General features: G+C 41.0%; 1 pseudogene; it reads right to left on the bottom strand.

Annotated features, from left to right (window-relative positions):
• Positions 1–6,087: 6,087 nt before the first annotated feature.
• LOC116082644 lies at positions 6,088–6,821 on the bottom strand (annotated as a pseudogene).
• Positions 6,822–10,247: the final 3,426 nt, after the last annotated feature.

The following is a 10,247-nucleotide window of genomic DNA, read 5'->3' as shown; positions in this document are numbered from 1 at the left end:
AAGCCATGCCAGAAATTACGCACAGACGTATGTCTAATTAATTCATCTATGACCTATGGTGTCATGCTAGCCAGTATTTTCTTACTTATTGTATTTTACTAGCATGTATTAATTATATATAATAATAAAGGTTTTACTTTTGATATATGATGTATCTGTGTTATACATTTTGATCATACACACCACATTACCTCTCTTATTCCTCCTATTCGTGTTGATTCCTCTCCTCTTCCTCTGTGGTATCCTTCTACTTTTGTGTCTCTGTCTGTGACCCACGCATTTCATTTGGATTGTTAAGAACAACAAGTGTAAGAGGTCATTTATAGAAGCACAGACACTTTAACTGTGCTACTACAACTAAAATTAATGTCTCTCTCTATGCCAGCAGCCATGAGCTGCCTGCAGATCCTCAGGGAGGGAAGGAACCTCACCCTCAGTCTGGCTTAGAACTCACTGTGTATTGAGAGTCTTTGTTCTAGTTACTATTCACTGCTCTGAAGAGACAATATGGCCAAGGCAACTTAGAGAAGAATGAGTTTATTGGCACTTCCAGTTTCAGAGGGTTACAGTTCAGGACCATCATGTCATGGTGCTGGGCAGTAGTTGAGAGCTTACTTCCTTATCATCAAATAGGGCATAGAGAAAGTTAACTGAGAATGGCATGAGTTTTTGACACCTCAAAGCCCAACCACAGCCCCAAGGATACACATCCTTCAACAAGACTGTATTAACTAATCCTTCCTAAACACTTTCACAAGCTGGAGACCAAGTATTCAACCATAAGAGCCTCTAGGGTATTAATTCACACCATCACAGGCTTGAATTCCCCATCCTCCTGCTCCCATCTGCTCTTCCACACCGTGTTCATGTGTTCAGAGACTCACCTTCAGGCATCAGGAATGCTACACCAGCACTCTACCAACCTCAACTATATCCCTAGTCTACTAGCTGACATTTTACTTATCTTTTTGAGACGAGGTCTCACAGTACACTACTGGCTTGCCGGGAACTCACTATGTAGACCAGGCTAGCTTCAGATTCATAGAGATCATTCTACCATGCTTCCTGAGTTCTAGGCTTAAAAGCATGCGTCACCATGCCCATCTTTAGTTGGCAGGTTTTAAAGGAATGGTGATAGTGATCAGTGTAACTAGCTTTACTCTGTCTTGATCCAGCTAGTCAATCTTGGGCAAACTGATTCTCTCTCCATACCTCCTGGAGGTACTTTCTGCCAGCTTCATAGCTAATAATTAGAGATAATTTTGTTCATGCTGAAGAGCCCCCTGCTTGTCTCAGACAAGGTAGAAGGTGAGGCTCACAGCCCCTGAGGCAGTCCTCTGACTGTCACATGCCAGTGTGTGTATGTGTGTGTGCCTCTACATAAATTTGAATGTGTGAATATATGTTTCCATGTGCATGAGTTCACAGAGACTAAAGCAACAGGCATGAGGCCTGCACAAGTCTGCACCAGATGGGGTCCTGGAGCTAAAAGAAAAGGTGAATACATTCCCCCCATAGCTAACCCAGAGCAATCTTCAAACGATAGCCACTTGCAAATAAAAAATTAATTTTCTCCAAGGAAGTCTTACTGGGGAAGCAAAGCCCTCTTAAGGGTAGGCCCCTATGCAGCAGTACCAAATGAACTCAAAAGCATCCTTGGAAGTTCTTTGTCTCATAATGTTACATCAGGACATCTTTGTTTGTTTCCTGCCTTACAGGTCTGCATATTTATTACGGCTTCCAATTTTGAGTTTCTATGGGATTCCGAGTGTGTGAGCATGTGTGTCTGTGTGTCTACATGTATTTCTTCTGCTTTTTCTTGGGCTCTTTTCCTTGTTTGCTTGTTTTGTCTCACTCCAATTTGTTTGTTTCTGAATTATCCTTATTCTATAATTATTTGTTAGACTCCTGTTTGTTTTCTACGGAGAGAAAAGGTGTGGAATTTTCTACCACAAAAATGGTGTGGATCCAGATGGAAGGGAAGGTACAAAGGAACTGGGAGGGGAAACCATAATCAGAATATATTGCATGATAAAAGTCTACTTTCGGTAAAATAAAAGAAAAAAGATAAAAACAAAATACACACAGATATCTCTTACAGCATAGTGTCTGTGCTGGTAACGTAACGATTGTACTTTTTCTTTGAAGTTCATAAACAGTCTTTGCTATTCAGTCATAAAGAAAGGACTAGGAAGAAGGCAAATACATTATTAGAGAAAGGCAAAATAATATGACTTAAATAAACCCAGAGATTGCTTTTTATTATGAAAGTAAGACCTCCCCTCATTCCCCCCTGCAAAAAAATAAAAATCCTTGTTTAATGAGCTCTTCAAACAATTAAAAGACTAGCTCACAGAGAGATGAGCAAAAGCAGTCAGAATAATTAAGACACAAAGTGTGGATTGTTAGGAAGGAAGCTTGGCTCCCAGCTAAGGGAACTGTGGGGTGAAGGGAGCAAGGGTGCTGGAAGGGGTGAGGGTTCTGGGGTCTTAGATCCTAGCCTAAGATCTGCCTGCAGATGTGGAGCACAAAGACCACTTGGCTACTGCAAAGCCCTCTGCTGCTAAGAGCAAAGGGGTACTTTGCCACAGTTCTGAAATTTGGGCAGCAATTAAGATATGATAGCTTCTAGGAAGGTGACTTTGACATATTTCTTGTCTTCCTAAGGTGGGGAAAAAAAAACAAAACCTGTCTTCATCACTTCTGAATCCTCTACCCAAGGCTCAGAAACAGATCTGAGCCTTGAAAGTTACATCAATTACATGAGCTCTCTCTCTTTCTTGCCAGCAAGCAGCATGTGTGGACCTCCTGCGGTCAACCAGTAACTCCCCACTTCTTCAGAGAATAGGAAAATCTCAAGGAATGAAGGACATGCCTCAGCAGACAGAAGTGACAACTGCAAGCTATAGGAGTTTTATGACTGGGAGCATAAATAAAAACCGAAAGAAATAGACCTAAGAAAGTATTTTACACATTAAAAGAACTCTATAATTGCCTTCCATGCAAGATTGTCAAAGGCAGAAACCAGGACCATTTACAAAGCAATTAGGTGTTATCCTGGGGAAAACATAGCATTAAAAAGAAGATTACAGACAATCATTCAAAGCGCTTTCCTGTGCCCTGTAGGGCCCTTTGCTTAAAGTGTGCAATTGAGGAGCTGACCTATGAGGGGTATCTGATGAGGTTTACCCATGCAACTGCTGATGGCAAGGCACTGCTTCATTACAAGCACACCTCCGCTGCTTATCAAAGACCTGCAGTGCCCCCGAACATAACTGGATGTTGTCTCCCATAAGAATTCCAGCATCACTGTCAGTCATTGACAAGTGACAAATAGAGGACAAAAGACATTGCATAGAAACTCCAAGGATGAGCAAACTAAGTGGAAGGGAGCTGACTGTAAGTATGAAGATCAGGCGGTAATGGAGGAGAAGATGGGAACCAGGAGACCTATCCCTGAGAGCACTCACCTGGCAGCCAGACCCTTTGTTCTCTGGGAGCTTTTTTTTTTTTTCAGCTGAAGAGTCTGAGGTATGAGTCACACACTAAAACTCAGAGTCCATTGATTTAAAATATTTACTGCTTAGTTCACCCAGGACTTCTCACCTGGGATCTCCTGCCATGAACTATGCCTTTATAACGAAGATGCTGCTTACTTGATGGAGAATGTTCATTTCTTTGCTTTGAATTGCCTTTCCCCACTCCTTGCTTTGTGTTCTGTCTTCTACCAAGGTGATGAGTCACCATTGCTGCCGTATAGAATGCTGTGCCTTTGTTCCAAACATGGAGACAAACAATGTTCTGCCAGTTGCCATCTTTACAAGGTGGTGACCATCTTCACCTTTTCAGGATGGGTAAGATGTTGTTTTAAGCTCAGATGTTTTGTCAATGCACATAAAAATAGCAGAAATAGTGCAGAAGCAGAAAATATCATGTTGGATTGCAATTAGAAAGATCCAAGTGTAAAAGGAAATCTAATAATACAGGCATGCGTGTATTTAGCTGCACTACCATCACTCAATAAGTAAGAGTTTTGAAGAACAATAATGAATATTAAATCCAGACTGCTTAGATCTCAATGTCCACAGCTATTTGAACTTCAACAACTTGCTAGCTTCTTAAAGTGCCAGTGTTCCCATTTCTAAAATGGGCAGGTAGTAGTATACACTAATATAAATAAGTTAAATAATTGGAACAACTTAGTACTTTGCAAAGCATATTGTTAAGGAAAACAACCAGTTGGACATAGTGGTTCATGACTATAATCCTAGTCACTTGAGACTCTGAAGCAGGAAAATTCCCAGGAACTGCAGACCAGCATGCTGGTAAGAAGAAATTATGCAACCCATTGTAGCTTATATTAGGACATCATATACAGAATGAATGAGCAGAAAACTAAGCTTCGCATTGGTTGAGTGATATCTTAAAGGAATCTTGCAAAATTTCAATCCACAGAAGTGTCTAGATAGAGATTTTCCAAGGAACAGGTTTCTAAGAGTTTATGCTGTGTGTCACTACAAATGTCAATGTCCATGAACAGAGACAGGAAGGGACTCTAAATCGGGTCTTATTCAGACAGCTGTCAACCTAAGAAAACAGAATTAACACCCCAAAATCTGTCTCCCCTATCATCTCCAGCCAGTCCATTTGCCAGGGAATGGGAAGACAGGAAGCCAGTGTTTCCAAAGCTTAGCCTTTGCCCTCACCCCCTTCTTTTAACAGCTGGATTTACATCCTGCCAAGCACTGGGCTTTGCATTCCTTCCACCACTCCACTTGGGCAAGGTGTTTGTTCAGAACTAGGGCCCTATTAGTAGTGAATCCACTGCTGTTTACAATTTATACCCAGATGTATACACAAATGTGCCCTCACACTGTAAAATAAAAGTGATCCTCTCTCCCTGAGAATCCTCTATCAGGTTCACTTATAGGATATGTTAAATTTCATTCAACCCCCCCCCTCCCTAGAGTATCTGATTCAACAGGTAAGGCTAAAGAATTTATATTTTGAACAAGTTCCTCTGGTGATGTTGCAGCTGACCTGAGAACTTCATGCTGAGAGGTGAAACTCAAGCAAAAGAAGACCTAAGTTATAGTAGGGCTACTTTCTGCACCTTGGATACTAAGTACATGGAGAAGCATTGATCCAGCTCTCCAGATATAAAAGCTGACTTTCTAAATTAGTCAGGAATATTGCTGTTGAGTTCTAAAGGCTGGAAAAGACTGAGTAATTCCCTTGGGCAGGGAAATCATTTGCACTTGGGTACGTATGATTTGACCTCAATTTTGATCAATCAATGGTCATACTTAATAAACAGATTTTAAAAGGACACTTAAGGAGAACTCCAGCACACCTCCAGAGAATATGTACTTTGAACTCACTCTGAAGATAAACCTGCACAGATAGTCAAACCATACACAGAACTGAACTGGCGATTGAGCTCACCTAGCACATGCCCAGCAATGTAAACTAGAGTAGACAGAGGTTTTGAAGGTTTTGAAGACCCAAACATGGTCTGCTGGGGTCCCAGAGTCCTAGGAAAAAGCTGAAAATCAGCCATCAGAAGAGCAATGGACACTCAAAACTACTGGGATAAAAGCTAGGGCAGCAGAAGGATTAGCAGGAAAAGCCAGAGAGCTTGGCTCTGGTGCTCGACCTTGACAGCCAGCACAGCAGAAGACAACATTGTTTCAGAAAGACTTGTGGTGCCACAGTAGTTCAGCAGCCTAAGACCCTCTGTGGAAGCACACTCTTGAATAACTCATACCAGGGGTTACCAGGACCCAATAGAATATTCTTAACAAACAGAATATCGGGTAACTATGCAAAGAAATCTGCACAGCATTCAGCGAGTTAAAACCTTGGCAGAAACCAAAGCTTACAGAGATACATCCAGACTCCAAGCAAGACATCAAGACATAAATTGGGCATCCAGTCATGGAGAGGAGGAGGTCAGGATGTCCCAACCATTATAGGGACTTATAAAAGTTTCAGGAAGGTACAATGTGGATTAGGCCACAAGATAGGGCAGACGACATCTTCAGAAGCATGTGACTGGTGGGAGCAGTTACTAAGCCTCTGGGTAACCTAGGCCTGGCTTAACAGGTGAGTAGGGTAATGTTTGTCATTGATGATGTCTACCAATTCAGGTTTGAGAGGTGCATCACCTAGGAGGAGGCTGTCCACATCAGGCTGGCCTGCTAACTCTTTGCAGGCTGCTCCAGTCACAGAACCTCCATAAGTGATGTGGTTGCTCTGAGCCATGGCATTTGACATTGGATTTCAGCCATCCCCGTAGCTTCTCGTGTACTTCCTGGGCCTGATGAGGTACTCCAGTCTTGCTGATAACAATGACCCATACAGGTTCATAGGCCAGGATGACTTTGTCCCAGTCCTTCACGTTATCTGTGGTGACCTTGGTTTGCTTGAAAACACCCATCTTGTTGACATCAGCTTTCCTTTCATCTAGCTTCTCCCCAATGCAGACCATCACTCTAAGTCTCTGCCATGCATAGGCCACTTTCTACCATCTGACTCCGTAAAGATGTGCCTTATCTCCAAGCGTCCCAGCACTACCAATGTGACTCCTAAGTCTCTGTGATCATGCCAGGGCTGATCTCCCCAGTGAAGGTCCCATTGGTCACTTTGCAGCAGTTTTCTATACCACAGCAATCAAGATTGCCTAGAGAAGTCAAGGTAGAGGATGGGATGCGTACAAACTACCTTGGCAGTGTTCTGGGTGCAGATGAGTTCTCCCAGGCACTTCTTCCTCTCATTCCTCTTCCAGTTGCCCCCACAAAGAACTTCCTGAATGGTGCCATTCCTCTAGAATTTACAGTATGCGTCATCACCAGTGAATTTTTAATAAGAATGTTATGATTTATTTTATATACTCTCCATTCATTATCAGTCTAGTCTCAGAAACACAAGCTACACAATAAAATAACAAAATATACTTGAGGTTTAAATTTATGTTTAAATTTTTCCTCAAGTTAAAGAAAAGGTTAGTTTAAATGAGACAGAGTAATTAATGAACTCATTAAACCCTTGATCTCCAGGTTCCCAGTTCTATCCACCTCTGTCTTTTAGTTTAAATATTATTCAGAGCACAATCTCTGAAATGAGTCATGTCAGGAAATTCTATAGAAAAGCCTGGTGGAGACGCCAGAAAGCCTTACCTAGAGCAACTGCATAGTCTAATGGCATTCTGTCCTGTTGAACACTAAGACCTCAGGTAAGCAACAAAGGTCACAAGAGCAATGTGGAATTTCACTTTGCACTGAAAAGATGCATTTCTTGTCTCCACTGACTTGTCATTCATAGTAATGACATAGTGAGGCAGGAATAAAAAAGGAATGGGTGATAAGCTTTATTTGGGAAATTTTAGTGTCTTCTGATTTTAAACCACTAGTAAATAATTTTAAAAGCAGAGCCTCTTGCACAATCTTCTAATCTCATTATGCCTTAAACAATAAATGGAGTATGTATCTCTCCTAACTCTTAATATCTAAGTCTACTGGATTGCCCGCATGATGCTTCAGTTTTTAACTCAAATGTTGGCTCTTCTAGGCAAGAACATATTCAATGAACTATAACCTCACCAAGAAAATTAAATGAATAATTGAAAAGAATGGTGTCCCATCTCTACTTTGCTAATCAAATTAATTTGATTATCCATGTTCATTTTTTATATAGACAGATACTTGAAAAGCACATTTTTGTTCATAGTAGTTTATTTTTCCTTAACTAAAGCTCAAACCACATCTCATTTTCATCTCTAAAGACACAACTGATTGCCCTCCAATCATGTAATAAACACAAATTGGGTGTTATTTGTAAAACCCATTTCTAGACAGATTTTTAAAAATGTCCCACATACATTTTTAAAAAGTCAGACCACTGAGACCTAAGGGGAGAAATATAACTGGTAGAAGACAAGATTCCAGGCTCATCTGATGATTCCATCTTCCTACTGCATGGGAGGCAAATTCCTAAACGAGTTTTTCTCCATTCTGTGTAATTATTGATGTCCAGATACAAGGGAGTTGACCTCAGAAGAAAGAACCAACTCTTTTTTCATATAACACTCACTAATTGAGCTATTAGCCATTTTACTAAATAACACACACACATACACACACACACACACACACTGTCCATCTTTGGTGTGTGTGCGTGTGTGTTCTGTGTCTTATACTCTGTAGACACTATGCAGCGTTTAGATTGAACGTATCATGCTATTTTCTCATCTCAGAACCCACTCACTGGCTCTGAACACTTCCTCTCTCTGAGAAAGTGTTCTCTGCCTTTATCATGGTACACAGCAAAACTCTTCCACTTCTTGAAAATGTCACTTTAAGCACCATGTTTAATGTCCTTTTGCTCTGAGATTTTTCCATTATCAGCATGTATCACAGTTAATAATCATATGGTAGAAGTTGTCTTCAGCCATGTCTATTTCTCTATGGGTGAATATCTCATGGCTTTGATTGCTTGTCATCCTTACCCTTAAGAAACTACTGTGCCAACAATAAATATTCATAAATATGACTGAAATATAATAGGAGTAAATTTAACTGGACTTAGTAGGCTATCAAAAAAAAACCCACAAAGTTGAAAGGGAGTAAATGCTAGGGACATATGGAAGTAGTTGAAGGGAAAAATCCAGGGTAGGAGTGATAACACTATATTGTATATGTGTATGAATTTTTCAAAAATAAAAATAAAACCACAGTAAGGACTATGAAAGAGCAGAGTTGAGGAAGTTAATGTGTCAAAAAAGATGCTGCCAATAGAAAATATCTTCCATACCCAGGGAACAGCCAGTGCAAGAGACCTTCAACCTGGGAAGAAATGTGTCTTAGTAAGGGTTTCAATTTCTGCGAAAAGACACCATGACCAAGGCAACTCTTATAAAGGAAAATATTTAACTGAGGCTGGCTTACAGTTTCAGATGTTTAGTCCATTATCACCATGGTGGGAAGCATGGCAGTGCCCAGGTAGACAGAGTGCCAGAGAAGAAGCTGAGAGTTCTACATCTTGATCTGAAGGCAGCAAGGAGACAAGATTTGTTTCATAGTAGGTATAGCTTGAGCATTTAAGATCTCAAAGCCCAGCCTCCACAGTGACATACTTCCTCTAACAAGGCCACATCATGTCCAATAAAGCCACACCTCCTAATACTGCCATTCCCTAATGGTCAAGCATTCAAACACATAGGGGCTATACATATTCAAGCCACCACTGGTTGCCTCTGGTAAAATGAGAGGAAGCAAGCAGGGCTATAATGAAACAAATTGAGAGACTGTGAGAAGAGGCTGGAGAAAAAACAGGCCATGGATGGGATGCTAGAGGCATTCCTATCCAGAAGAGCTAGCCAGATTAGGAGGGATTTGAGACGCTGAAGGGCTATCCTGGTGATGGTGATGATGATGAAAGTCAAGAAGATGAATGCAATGTAACAGCTAAGAGCTACAAGGAGCTTGTTTATCGATCAGACACTATCCTAAGCACCTTCGTGCGTTAATTCATTGATCCCAGTAATAAATCTGTGAAGGGAGTCATAGTATACTAATTAAGTGAAGAAATAATTAAATATGCTTCTTCTTTGATGTTTTAAGACTCTTGCACTGCAAACTGGACTGTATAGGGTATACTTTGGGCAAGCAGAAGTACAACAAGGAAGGCATCCTGTAAAAAAAGACCAATAAACTCAGCATGTCCCTCACTACACTGGATGCTGCCGAATGCTTCACATCCACCCTAACCGTCAGGGCAGGATAAGCAAATAGAAATTCTACTTACTAATTGGACTTTTCCTCCATTCCTGCCTTCAAGCATGTTGGGAATTTTTTAGGCATGTTAACAACCACTGTAGTTTCTTGCTGACTCAGATGGGGACTTTCCCCTTGCATCAAGTAGGAGACTTGTCAAATGCAAGTCATAAGCAGATGTTGTTGAGGGACTGAGTACTGAGCTGAAGGCAAAAAAGCAAGAAAAGAGAATGTCACTTATGAGACAGATGGGCAGCCTAAGAGAACAGAAGAAACGCAGGGCAGGAAGAAGAGAGCCCTGGTTTCTTAGCACATGCTCTTTGCCAATCACTTCCTTTGGGGAAGCTGATTACCATTTGTGGGTCACAGTTTCCCAGTCTGTACTGGAGAACTGGGCTAGATCACCATTTTTTTTATTTTCTTTATTTACATGTAAATTTCTCCATTCCCAGTTTCCCTTCCAAAAAACAAAGA

The sequence above is a fragment of the Mastomys coucha genome, unplaced genomic scaffold, assembly GCF_008632895.1.
Source record: "Mastomys coucha isolate ucsf_1 unplaced genomic scaffold, UCSF_Mcou_1 pScaffold7, whole genome shotgun sequence".
NCBI classification, from domain to species: Eukaryota; Metazoa; Chordata; class Mammalia; order Rodentia; family Muridae; genus Mastomys; species Mastomys coucha.
The sequence above is the reverse complement of the archived record's forward strand: the minus strand, read 5'-3'. Positions and strand labels throughout refer to the sequence as shown.